General features: G+C 41.6%; 1 protein-coding gene across 1 annotated transcript in view; it reads left to right on the top strand.

Moving 5' to 3' along the window:
* The first annotated feature begins 6,014 nt into the window (after positions 1 to 6,014).
* Positions 6,015 to 13,566, top strand: part of LOC138758024 (E3 ubiquitin-protein ligase MARCHF1-like) — a 459,755-nt gene continuing 452,203 nt past the window's right edge. Inside the window, exon 1 of the mRNA XM_069926299.1 lies at positions 6,015 to 6,179. The gene's annotated coding sequence lies outside the window, so the exon portion shown is untranslated. The remainder of the gene's footprint in view (positions 6,180 to 13,566) is intronic.

Below are 13,566 nucleotides of genomic sequence, written 5' to 3'. Positions count from 1 at the left end.
GGAGAAATTCTGATGTCCTGCTAGAGGTCAGAGCTTTCAGGTTCCACAGTGCCCCTGAGATGCTGGATAGACAACTGCTGGATTCCTGTAGCCCGGATTGCACAAAGTTTCTAGACCCATTCCAAAGGCAGCAAATATTTCCATATAAACAGCTGTCTGATAAAAAGGCCATTAGAGAATCATAACCAGTTCATACTGCAGATGGACAAACTGCTGGCTCATTCTGAGAATTTAATTCTAAGACTTAATCCTGGAGTAATTCCATAAATCTGAATAAATGGAGCCTCAAGTCTCCATGTTGGTCAGATGAATTATATTTATTCACTTCTAACCTTCCATCTACAGGTTGGGTAACCTGTGTTTAAGACATCTTGCTGTCATGGACCTTATGTCACCAACTTCCTTTCAGAGAGTGTCCCAACAAACCTCAGCCCATTGGTTTAAAAGATGCTGCCTCACTTTTACTGTAAAAAAACCCCAAATTTCTTCGGAACTTTTCATTACAGGCTACTTTTCTGCTGAGTGAGTATTCCATCCTGACATTTAATTTAATAATTTAAAGATATTGCACTGTAAAAGGGCACTCCAGCCCACAAACTCATTACACACAGGTGATCAAGGTATTTGGAATGTGGGAGAAAACCAGAGCACTCAGAGGAATCCCACATAGACACAGGGAGAACCTAAAATCTGATGACAGGAGAGGGTTTAAACCTGGGTCACTGGCACTGTACCAGTGTTGTGCTAACCACTACACCAACTCTGCTGCTTGAAAGCAATGAGATGTTTCAATAAGGTACATGTTAGCCTCGTTTGATGAAAATGCATTCATGCTGGTGGGTGAACATTCATTGTGTGGGCAAGATAGGTTTTATGTGCGAACAAGCAATGATGAGAGCTGATCTACCACACATATTTACTTAGTACGATTCCGTGGTGAATTGCTGCTGTACAAGTTTGTTGTCACAATATACCTGGTGCAGTGAGAAAGGTTTCACAAGCAGTCAAGCAAGTCAATTCTAACATACCTGCAAGCTTACAAAGTAGGAGAGCAAAAGCATAATTACTGAGTTGAGAATGACAGTGAAAAGATCAACTTGCACAGAGCAAGGTCGGCTTGGGAGTACCGTTGTGACGTTCATTCAGGCTCCTCGTGGCTGAGGGGAAGAAATTGTCTTTAAGTCTGTTGGTGCCTGATTTCCCCTCAAACCTTCTCCCCAATGGGAAGGGGGAAAAGAGAGTGGGTACGGTGTGGGATGGGCCCTTCAGTATTTTGGCTGTCCTTCCTCAATAGGAAGTGTGGATGGCATTGATAAAGGAGTCAGAGGTTTGCATGATATTCTGAGCTGCTCTCACCACCTACTGTCACCTTCTTCAGGTCTGTTTAATTCCTTGAGTGATAAGAGTAGGATTTGCACCTCCAGTTGTTGCAGGAGAACATGCCACAAGATGGCAATTGGTAAGCAGGGATTAAATAGCGGATCAAGGAGTTGCAATCCCTTTGCATGTTCAAATGAGAAGGGGAAATTTTACCTGCTTCTGAATCTTGCTGAAGGAAACAGTAATTAGCAAGGATGGTCTGTTGAACATGGAGGCTGAAAGCGCAGATCAGGACAACAAAGTTCTTATTCCCTCCAGGAAGAGAAGGGTGAGATCAGAGTTGTAGGAATTGAGGTCAAGAGCTGTGTCAACAATGGTAAGAAGGAAGCTATGCTTAAGGAAGAAATGTCAGATAATATTTAACACAAAACTGTATGAACAGAGCATAGAACATTACAGCACAATAATTACGTACTCCCATTTTCAGTTCATTTTCATTTTGTGTGGGACTGTCATTTTACGAGACAAAATTTAATAAAACCCTGCAGGTTTTGGCGATTGACTGTCAGCTAACAGCAGGGTGAGAACAGTGTGTACCCAAATTCAATACTTGTGAAGTGGCCCTGGAAAGCACAGGTGCAGAGATCATGTGACCAACAGATTAAAGACACAGCACACCGTTTGATCAGGGGCCATTTTAAGGAGACAGCACTAGGAGAAGCATCCTTTGAAGGGATACTGTGCTAAAGTGGCCTCATGCAGTAACGGACAATTTGTCTGATTTCTCCATGTTATAGGGGAATGGGTATGCCACTCGTACTGACAATAACCACACCAGCAGTGTGAATATAAGACAGCTTAAATAAACTAATATGTACACTAAGAGGTCTTGTCTCTCTGCAAGACAATGGAAGGTCACTTTAAATGGCTGACCCACAAAAAGGGTACTGGAAGCAGAGGGATTTTGCAGTTGGATTGTGACCGTTGTGAAGGTCACTTGGAACAGCTGAACCCATGAAAGGATTTTGGAAGTAGAAGAAATGCTGCAATTTTGGCTGATCCACATAAAGTGTTCTGGAAGCTCTGTGAGAATCACTCGCTTCATGTTCCCCATGCAAAGAGAAGGGGAATTTGGAATGGGAATTCATCTAAAAGAACATTGATATGGAAGCACTTCAACAAAGATTTAGTGAGTTTCTAAACAGTCTGTCACCCAGGTTTCTTCCACCTTATTCATGAACTTCTTTGCATCAATTGAAAGCCTGTTTGCCAATGTTGGATTTTCTGAGACTGAACATTGAACTGCCTTTCTGGAATTATGCTGAGCTGTAGAGGCTTGGGACACTCACACACATAAGTATATTCGCGCATAGTTGGGGGTTAAGTTGATACATTTAGATAAATTAGATAAGGTGTTCCATTTATTGTTAATTAATAATTAAAAATATAACACTGTCTGGGCTCATTTCTATTGCTGCTGCCTGAATATGTAACAAATACAGGCCCTTTAGCCATGATGTTGTGACACCTATGTAAACCAATTCCACAATAATTTAATTTTCCCCAACCACACGCCCATAATACTATATTCTTACATCCATGTGCTTATCTAAGATTGCTGAATATCCCTATGGTACAAGCATCCACCACCCTTGCATTCTAGGTTCTTTTTACACATTTTCTGCTTACAAAAAAAAGTACCTTATTGTCTTCTCCCCTAAATTTTCTTCTCCTCACCTCAAACAGATGTCCTCTTGTATTTTCTATTGTTGCCTCACAAAGAAGTTATTGGCTAATTACCCAATCTAAGCCCTTCATAATCCTTTACATCTCTATTAAGCCACCTCTCATCCTTCATTGCTTCAAAGAGAAACTCTTTGGAGCAATGTCAGTCATGACATGTTTTCCAGGCAACATTCTAGCCAATCTTTAAATAAAAAAAAAGACACACAGTACTTTAGACACACATAGAGCATTACAGCACAGTAACAGGCCCTTCCGAACGTGATCCCGTGCTACCCAAATACCCCAATTAACATACAATCCCCATATGTTTTGGAGGGTGGGAGGAAATGGGATCACTCAAGGAAACCCATGCAGACGCAGGGAGAACATACTTATAGATAGCGCCAGATTCGAACCTAGGTCGCTGGCGCTGAAACAGGGTTGTGCCAACCGCTACACTAATCATGCTGTTCTTCACTGTACCCCACCCCCCTTCCAAAGCATCGATATCCTTTGTGTAATCAGGTGAGTCGAACTGAACAAATGTGGTCTAACAGAGCTGCAACATTATATAATAGCTCTTGAATTCAATCTCCTGACTAACGAAGGCCAATACAACATATACCTTCTTAACCAACATAGCCCCTTGTGCAGCACCCTTGAGGGATCATTGGATGTGGATTCCAAGATCTTTCTGTTCTTCCATACTGTTAAGTAACTTGCCATTAACCACATACTCTGCTTTCACGTTTGACCTTCCGAAATGCATCACTTCACACTGATCACAGCGTATGATGGAAAAAATAATGCAAAAGGAGGAACAAATTATTTGATACAATTGGAAAGATGGGGGAAGAAAAGGGATAAGCTGAGAAAGCTGCTCCCAAGCAAAATGAATCTTTACCTTTAGGAACAGAATGCAGAACAAAAGGCCAATAGGTTATGCTAAAACTCTATAAAACTGTAGGTCTCAATCCTTTTTCACTGACAGATCATTTTACTTACTGCTTGCCCCCACCAACAAACTCATGAACCAGCAGTGTGGGGAAGGTAAGGAGCTCAAGCCTTTTCCCAAAATACTGATTTGTTTTGTTTTAGTGGGAAAATGTTTGGAGAATTTTCATTTAACTTATTACTTGTTTATTATATTAGTGGTATTGTCTTTGCTGCATCTCCATAGACCACAGATAACCAACCCACAGATCTTACTAAGGGTTGAGAAATACTACCTTAAAACATTGAGTCTCAAATGAGGTTCCCCTCCAGCTCATGATGATCATTGTCAAGACTTTAGAGAGGATGAAAAATTTTATTGCAGTGGGACTTGAGATAAGAACTTCAATTGTGTAGAGGGATTAGAGGATCTAGACTGTACTCCTGGTAACACAGATTTGATAGACAGCCAATATCCTGTTTAGCATGAAAGAATAAAGAAAAAGCACACCTTATATTCCATCTTGGCAGTCTCCAAACAGACAGCAATAACTTCTCCAATGTCCATTCCCCCCCCCCCCATCATCTCTCACTCTCTATCCCTCTGTCTGCTTTCCTTCAGCTCCCCATTCCCCTCCTTTCCTTCTCCTATCAGAGTGCTACCCTCGCCCTTCTCTTCCTAGCTTTTTTTTCTCTTCTGCCCTCCCACCGGTATCCACTTTTGACCTTTTCCCTGTTAGCTTATGCCTTCCCCCTCCTTTCCTCCCCCTCATGCCTTTTCATTTAGGCACGTGCCTGTTTTTCTCATAACTGACAAAGGGCTCAGGCCTAAAACATTGGGGACCCTTTATTTTCTGTGGATGCTGCCTGACTTTATGCGTTTCTCCAGGACATCTGTGCATATCACTCGACCCCAGCATCGATAGTGTTTCTTGTCTAACTCAAAAAAAGAAAAAGGTCCAAAGTTTCCAGTGACAGAAGTTACAACAAATGGAGGTAATTGTTAAAACAACCAAATGAAATGCAAGGAATGTTTTTTTTTCTTGCTCTTAAATGATTTATTGTGCTCTGAGCTGCACTGTTTGAAAGGGCAATGGAAGTAGAATCAATAATATCTTTCTGTAAAGACTGGGAAGTAGATGAGAAATTAAAAATAAAACACTTTAGGTTATTGAAAGTTGGAATAATTGTGCAATTCTACCACACAATCAAAATAATCATATTTGGCTGTTGCATTACTCAGTGAGTTCATGAATTTGTATGGAATAAATTTTAATACATTCACTTTACTCAGCAGAGAAAAAAAAATATTTTGAACAAATCACAAATTCTTTTTTCCCTAAAGTATATTCAAATGTTGTTTTTGGTAAATTTTCCAGCATGGTAACCAGTTCAATTGCTATATATATTGAGTTTTCCTGAAGGCATGGTCTCAGTGGTGACAGCATGTGGTTCCCAACCTTTTACTTTCCATTCACATACCACTTTAAGTATTCCCTATGCTTAGGTGGTATGTGGGTGGAAAGAAAAAGTTTGAAAACCACTGTTTTAATCATTCCAAATTGATTCGTTATGTGCCCAGTTTCACAACTCCAAAGGAAATGGGCCAATGACAATTTTTCTCAAGCCAAATATTTCAGTAGCAAATGGGTCCAGAGCAGTGATTCTTAACCTTCCCTTCCCACTCACAGACCACCTTACCAATCACAGAGGACTTATGGCTTAAAGTGGGATGTGAGTGGAAAGTAATTGATTTAAACACAATATAATTTACAATAGACAGCACAAATATTCCTGTCCGATCTTTCAGTATTATTGATCACATTTCAACGACAGCAGGATAGAAGTTCCCATCAAATATTTACCTTTCATTTATGTTTTATTGACCTGGAGAATCGCAGCTCCCGCCTGTCTATCATCTTCTCTGCCATTGATTAATTCTGTCTCTGAGCATAGCAGAGAGAGAGAGAGAGAAAAAACCCCTCAGTTACATCATATGACAGCAGCAGAAATGACTGGAGAATGTGGAGAACGTGTGCTGGACTGCGAGGTGATGCATCATTTCATAGTTACCAGGCTCGGATAGCTGTGGCTGTCTTGAAGAGGCTCAGCAGATTTATCAAGCGAGTTCCAACTATGCGGAGAAGCAGGACTGTCAAACGTAACCCAGCACAAATGCGTCAGTAACTCTTCAGTGCAGGGTAAGTAACTGGCAGCCACCAGACAGCTGATCCACATGAAGTTATCAATGTCTTTTCCAACCTTCCCCAGGCTCTTTAGGACTTTAGTCCAAATATGTTATTTGCTTTCTTGCTGGAGCAGAATTCTAAAGCCTTTATTTTGTTCCTCCCTGAACCAAGTGATTGATCCCGACCTTTATTTTAAATGGGTGCATCAGTCGGCTTGGGATTCCCACGTCTATAATCTTTTAAAATGATGCTGAAGACCGTGCCCAGGAATAGAATAACCCCGGGCATTTAAGAAATGTGGTTTCAAGAGCTGATGTGACCTGGATTTCTACAGGGAGTGGTGGCTTCTGATTCATCTGTTTGCTGATGTGGGCGCTGGTGGCGGCCGTTGCAGGGAGGGATCGTAAATGACTTTCGGTGTCTTGGACACAGTTATTGTGTTGATGACCGATCCCCCCCCCCCCCCCCCCACCCCAGGATGATATGAAAACACAATGCATGAAATATATGGCCGTTTTAACATTGCCTAATTAATTTCACATGTTAAATATGGGTTCGGTATTAAAATTTACATGATTCTCTCCACTATTTTAATCTTTTGTATTTGTGGGAGTTTGAACAGACCAACGTTAGATGCTTTACTAAATAGCCAATTATGTTGTGTTTACAATAATTCTGTGTGTTGAAGAGCGAATGATGAACTTAATGACATGAAATCCATAAAACTTAATAAAACTATTCTGCATTAGTATGTCTTGGTTACTTTTCGTCTTTATTATTGACCAAAGGTGTGAAATTGGCAGTATCAAATTGTGTGGTGTTACACCACCAGCCTACTGCAGGGGGCGACCTCTGTACCTGCAGGAGTGTAAGGGGACAGGACAACACCTGGCCGGCTGTCAATCAGTTGGCCTGAAGGGATCCCGGTCGGTGGTCAATCACCCTCCGGGATATAAGCCTGCGCTGGCCTCCCGAGGCCTCACTCAGAGTGACTGCAGCTACAGCCAGCCTGGCTCTGTGGAAGTCTTTGTGGATTAAAGCCTGTTGTACTGTCTTTACCTTGTGTGTGTCTGTTTCGGGCTAACAGCACACCACATAAGTTGGACATGATTTGTCCAAATTTGTGAGATCTATCCTTCCATAGGATCCTCAGCATTTTGTTTTTAAAATCTGTGTAATAAATATTGTTTGTAGCAGTGTTCCTCTTTCCTGTCCAGTGGACCAGTTTTGTTGGTAGTTTGTCTCACCAGGGGCAGGCAGATACTTCCTTGAAAGTAAAGGTCATGTTCAGGAGTTACATGCCAGGATTGTAAGTTTTTAAACACTGCAGTATATTTAATATGTAATACAGTTGTTTCTCAAACTTGCCAGAAAAAAAAGATTGAGAACATATCCGTGCTTTGGTTAAAATGTTAATTACTTTACACAAGAGGTAAACACTGAGATGAAAAGTACAAGCTCTAATGGCCAATCAAGTTTTAAATGAATAATGAAGATTGCTTTGTATTTAATTCCTGCAAGATCTTGGTGGCAATGAGCAATGATCTTGTTGAAAATGGTGCAGAAGTGCAATTGTAGAACAAGGTGTGTATTTTGCAACCTTGCAATTATGGTCTTGTAGCCTTTCATTGTCTTTGGCACAGTTTAAATAGGTCAGCTTTCAGTAATAAATTGTTATTTTGTTTAAGCCATAAAACATAATTAGTCACTTCAAACAGAATTTTGTCAGGGACCATGGGACTGCGTGCTATATATGTCTTTGCTTTGGAACCTGAGCAATTTAGAGGGCTGGGGCTTTTTTTTTGTGAAAAGTTTTGGCCCAGGCATCACCGGCAGCTTGTTGGCCAGTGCAAGGAAGATGTGAGTCACTTCAACACCTCTTTTCATCAAGTTGTAACATGGGAAATGGATTTAATAAGATAAAACGAGGAGCATGGTCATGGTAGATCAGAGTGTTGTGCGTATCAAATTTGGTTCACATTTTTGTTTGGATCAGCCAGCTGTAATCCAGGATATCTCTTTGGATTGCTCAGTCCCTGGTATTAATTGGTATATGCTCATATCCAGGGATACCCTGTCAAACTGCTTTATGTGACTTGCGTCTCTCTTTAGCATTATAGTCGGAGGCTCCATCCTGAAATAGATTAGGGATAAAATCAGTGCATGAAGGATCCAACAGGAATGATGGCAGCTTTATTGGGAGCAAGAGCAAGATATACCACTACTTTCAGACTAGTACCAACCTCTTCTCACCAGGTGGGGCCAGTAATATCAGTTCTATAATCTGCAAAACTATGCTGGTGTAATTGAAATGCTGTCTGGGACTCTGTGCACCACATGAAAACAATGACTCATGTAGAACATTGACTACATAAGGTTGGAGCTACAATGCTGAATAGTGTTTTATAATTTGGCACAGTTCTGATTGTACTAAGAGCAACAATTGATTGAGTAATTGCATTATTGAGCTCAACATTATGGAAATAGGTCCTTTGGCCCAATGTGACCACGACAACTAAGTTGCCCACCTTGGCTCATTCCTTTTGCCACTGCTTGGCCCTTATCTATCTTACCATTTATCTGTGTAAATGTCATAATTGTATGTGCCTCTACCAGTTAGAAAGGGTCCAGAAGAGATTCACCAGGCTGTCTCTAGGATTTGAGGACTTGAGTTACAGGGACAGGTGAGATTTGCTGGGTCTTTATTTCCTGGAGCAGATGGACGCTGAAGGACGAGCATGATATAAAATCACGAGAGACATGGATAAGGTAAAGGCTCACATCTTTTTCCCAGCATAGATGATTACATGGAACATAGAACAGTGCAGGATAGGAACATGTCCACAGTGTCGATACTGAACATGATCCCTAATTAAATCTCTTGGACATGCACATGATTCTGGAACTAGGTGAGAGGGGAGACATTTAAGAGGAACCTGAATGCCAACACTTTCACTCGAAGGCTAGTTTGTAACAGGATTGAGCTGTCAGGGGAAGCAATGGAAATAGGTAAAATTATGACATACAAAAGATATTTGGATAGATGCGTGGATAGGAAAGGTTTATAAGACCTGGGGTAAATGGGGACAAGTAGGACCAGCCTAGAATGCCAACTTGGTTGGCATGGATGAATTGGTAGAAGGGCCTGCTCCATGTCACATTATTCTTTGTTCCATATGGACTCCATACTTTGTGCAGAAAATATTGCCCCTCAGATCCCTTTTAATATCACTTCCCCTCCTCGCCTTAAACTAGTGCTCTTTAGTTTAAGGCTCTCCTACTCTGGGAGAGAGAAAGAAGACCATGACTATTTTATCCATACCTCTAATGATGTTATATGCTACTCTGTTCACATCAGAAAGAGTCACCTTATCCCATCAAATATTATAGGGCAGAATGCACAAAATGTTATTGCCAGGCCTAGCATTCAGAACATTACATTGGGAAATTGCAACACATTTTTCACTAACTGCTCCAAACATTGTACTAAACATAGCCCTGTATTCAAAGTGAGCTCGAAAAATTTCTTAACAGGCAGGAGGAAGGTAGCTGGGTGACATTCAGGAGAGGTGACATTCTCCTAAGAGAAAGGGAACAGGCAGGCAGTGTAGGGCACTCCTGTGGTTGTTCCATTCAGTAACAAGTGTACCATTTTGGATACTGTTGGGGAAGACTGTCATGGGGGTGTGGTATTTGTGGGCCATGGCCCCAAATGAGTTACTGTGCCCCCCCCCCATCACCAATCTGGTCCAACACTGCTGCCATCCCCCCACCTCGGTCTGACAATGCTACTGCCAGCCCCCCCGTCAGTCGGACATTGCCGTCCCCATCCACCCACTCCCCCCAGTCCAACGCTGCTGTCACCAACCTCTCCCACAGTCCAATGCTGCCAAAAAAATCAGATCCCCCCCCCCCCCCACTGTGGCTACTCTAATGCCCCTCGATTAGATGCCAACTCTGACGATGGACAAGCCATGGTGATCAGATCTCTGACACAGAATCTTGTGTCTAAGAGGAAATGGAGGAGAAGAAGTGAGCTGTAGTGATAGTGGATTCCATAGTTAAGAGGGACAGTAAGAGATTCTGTGGAGGAGACCGATAATGCCAGATGGTATGTTGCCTCCTTGTTGCCAGAGTCCAAGATATCTCCGATTGAGTTCACAGCATTTTCAGGAGGGAGGGTGAGCAACCAGATGTGAGGGTCCATTTAGGGACCAATGACGTGGGTAGGAAGAGTGATGAGGTCCTGCAAAGTGAGTTTCAAAAGTTAGGCGCAAAGTTGAAGGGTTGTGATTTCAGGATTACTTACCCATGCCATGTGCCAGTGAGGTTAGAAATAGGAAAATAATGCACCTTAACACATGGCTAAAGACATCATGCAGGAGGGAGTGCTTCAGGTTTCTGGATCATTGGGCTCTCTTCCAGTGAATGTGGGGCCTGTTTCAATGGGACAGTTTGCATCTGACTTGGAGGGGGACTAATACAATTGTGGGAATTTTTGCAAGTTCTACTCCGGGGGTTTAAACTAGATTTGCAGGGGGATGGGAACCAGAGTGCCAGAGTAGATAGGGGAGTGGAGAAGGTAAAAGATTAAGTGAATATTGCATGTAACATCAGAAGTCAAAGGATTGTATGTGGTGGAGATTTTCTCAGGTGCATCTATTTCAATGCAATAAGTATTGCAGGAAAGGTAGACGAGTGTTAGAGCGTGGATTGGCATGTGGAATTATGACATTGTGCCCACCAGTGAAACTTGGTTGCAGGACTGAAAGCACAATGTTTAGGGCTTCCATTGTTTCAGATGTGATTGAGCAAGGGAAGGAGTGGCATTGCTCTTCAAGGAAAATATCACACCTGTGCTCAGGCAGGACAGGCCAGAGGGCTGGGGAACAGGAAAGGTATGACCACACTCATGGGGTTGTATTATAGACCATCCAATAGTCAACAATTGGAGGATCAGGGTGTAGAGAGATAGCAGACAGTTGAAGGAAGCATAAGGTTGTGATAGTAGATTTTAACTTTCCACATATTTACTGGGACTCCCATACTGTAATAGGGCTGGATGACATGGAGTTTGTACAATGTGTTTAGGAAAGTTTTCTAAATCAATATATAAAGGTACCAAATGGAGAGAATGCAATTCAGGGTCTCCTTTTGGGGAAAGAGACAGGATGGGTGATAGAAGTGTGTGAGGGGAACAATTTGGGTGCAGTGATCATAATGCCATTAGTTTCAAGTTAAGAATAAGAATATGTCTGGGCCTTGGGTTGAAATTCTAAATTGGAGAAAGGATCTAGAATGCATGGATTTGGATAAGTTTTTAGGCAAGGATGTGTGAAATTTTGAGAGAACAGAGTTTGTATGTTCCTGTTGGGATTAAAGGCAAATTTAACAGTCATAGGAAAACTTGGGACAATGGGATATGGCTCAGAAGAAGTTAGAGGTGTATAGCAGGTGTAGGCAACACTGAGGAAATGAGGTACTTGAGAAGTATTAAAAAAATGCAAGGAAGAAATTGGGAAGCTGAAAGAAGACATGAGGTTGCCTTGATAGACAATGTGAAGAAAAATTCTAAGGGTTTCTAAGGGTATATTAAGAGCAAAAGGATCATCAGGGACAAAATTGGTCATCTTGAAAGTCAGAGTGGTTGGCTATGTATGGAACCAAAAGAGATGGGGGAGATCTTAAATGTGTTTGTTTTTGCATCGGTATTTACTCAGGAAATGGGAACAGAGTCCAGCAAAATAAGAAAAACAAGCCATGGAGTCTAAATAGTTTAAAAGGTGCTTGCTGTCTTAAAGCAAGGAAGGGTGGATAAATCCCCAGGGCCTGACAAGTTATTGCCTTGGACCTTGAGAGAGGGTAGTGTAGAAATTGCAGGGGCTCTGGTAGAAATATTTTAAATGTCCTTGGGCATGGGTGCATGGTGCCATAAAATTGGTAGGTAGCTCATATTGTTCCATTGTTTAAAAACTGGCTCCAAAAGTAATCTTGGAATTTATAAGCTGGTGAGCCTGACTTCAGTAGTAGGTAAATTATTGGAAGGTGTTCTAAGAGATGGGATATACAAATATTTGCATAGCCAAGGACTGATGAGGGATAGTCAACGTGGTCTTGTGCGTGGTAGGTTAATCTAATAGAATTTTTGAAAGAGATTATCAGGAAGGTTGATCAAGGAAAGGCTGTGGATGATGTCTACATGGATTTTACAAGTTTCCATATGGGAGGTTAATCCGGAAGGTTCAAAAGTTTGGTTTTCATGGTGAGGTAGTAAACTGGATTCGACCTTGCCTAAAAAGAAGCCAGAGAATAGTGGTGAATAATTGCTTCTCAGACTGGAAACCTGTGGCTAGTGGTGTGCCTCAGAGATCAGTGGTGGGATTATTGTTGTGTGTCATCAATATTAATGATGTGGATGATCATTTGGTATATTGAATCAGTGAGTTTGGAGAAGACAGAAAGATTGGAGGCACTGTGGACAGTGAGGAATGTTTCCAAAGCTTGCATAGGGATCTGGACCAGCTGGAAAAAAAATGGGCTGAAAATGGCAGATGAAATTTAATGCAGATAAGTGTAAGGTGTTGCATATTTGAAGGACAAACCAAGAAAGTATATATATGGTAAATGGTAGAGCATTGAGGAGTGCAGAAGAACAGAGGGATCTGTAAACACAGATACATAGTTCCTTGAAAGTGGCATCAGAGGTAGCGAGACCTTTTGGCATATTGGCCTCCATAAATCAATGATTGAATGTAGGTGTTTGGATGTTTTAGTAAAGTTGTACAAGACATTGGTGAGGCCAAATTTGGATTATAGTGTGCAATTTTGGTCACCTAACTACAGGAAAGCTATTAATAAAATTGAAAGAGTGCAGAGAATGTTTACCAGGATGTTGTCCAGACTTCAGGAACTGAGTTACAGGGAAAGGTTAAACAGGTTGGACTTTATTCCCTAGAGAGAAGAAGAATGATGGGAAAATAGATATCGGTATTTAAAATTATGTGAGGTATAGACAAGTAAATGTAGGTAGGCTTTTTCTACTGAGGGTAAGTGAGCTACAAACCAGATGATATGGGATAGGGGTGAAACTGTAAAGTTTAGGGCAAACATTAGTAGTGGGAGTGTGGATCGAGCTTCCAGTTGAAGTGGTGAATGCAGGCTCAATTTCACCATTTAAGAATTTGGACAAGTACATGGATGGGAGGGGTGTGAAGTGCTATGAACTGGGGTCAGGTCAGTCGGACTAAGCAGAAAAATAGTTTGGCACAGATTAGAAGGGCCGAAGGTGCCTGTTTCTGTGCTGAAATGTTCTGTGGTTCTAATAGCCATTTGCTGCTGATACCCATTTTGACGTCTGTATTGAAATTATTATTATATAGTGTCTTCCTGACTTCTGCAT

Source organism: Narcine bancroftii, chromosome 3, assembly GCF_036971445.1.
Source record: "Narcine bancroftii isolate sNarBan1 chromosome 3, sNarBan1.hap1, whole genome shotgun sequence".
Classification (NCBI taxonomy): Eukaryota; Metazoa; Chordata; class Chondrichthyes; order Torpediniformes; family Narcinidae; genus Narcine; species Narcine bancroftii.
This window is presented reverse-complemented; position numbering and strand designations above follow the sequence as displayed.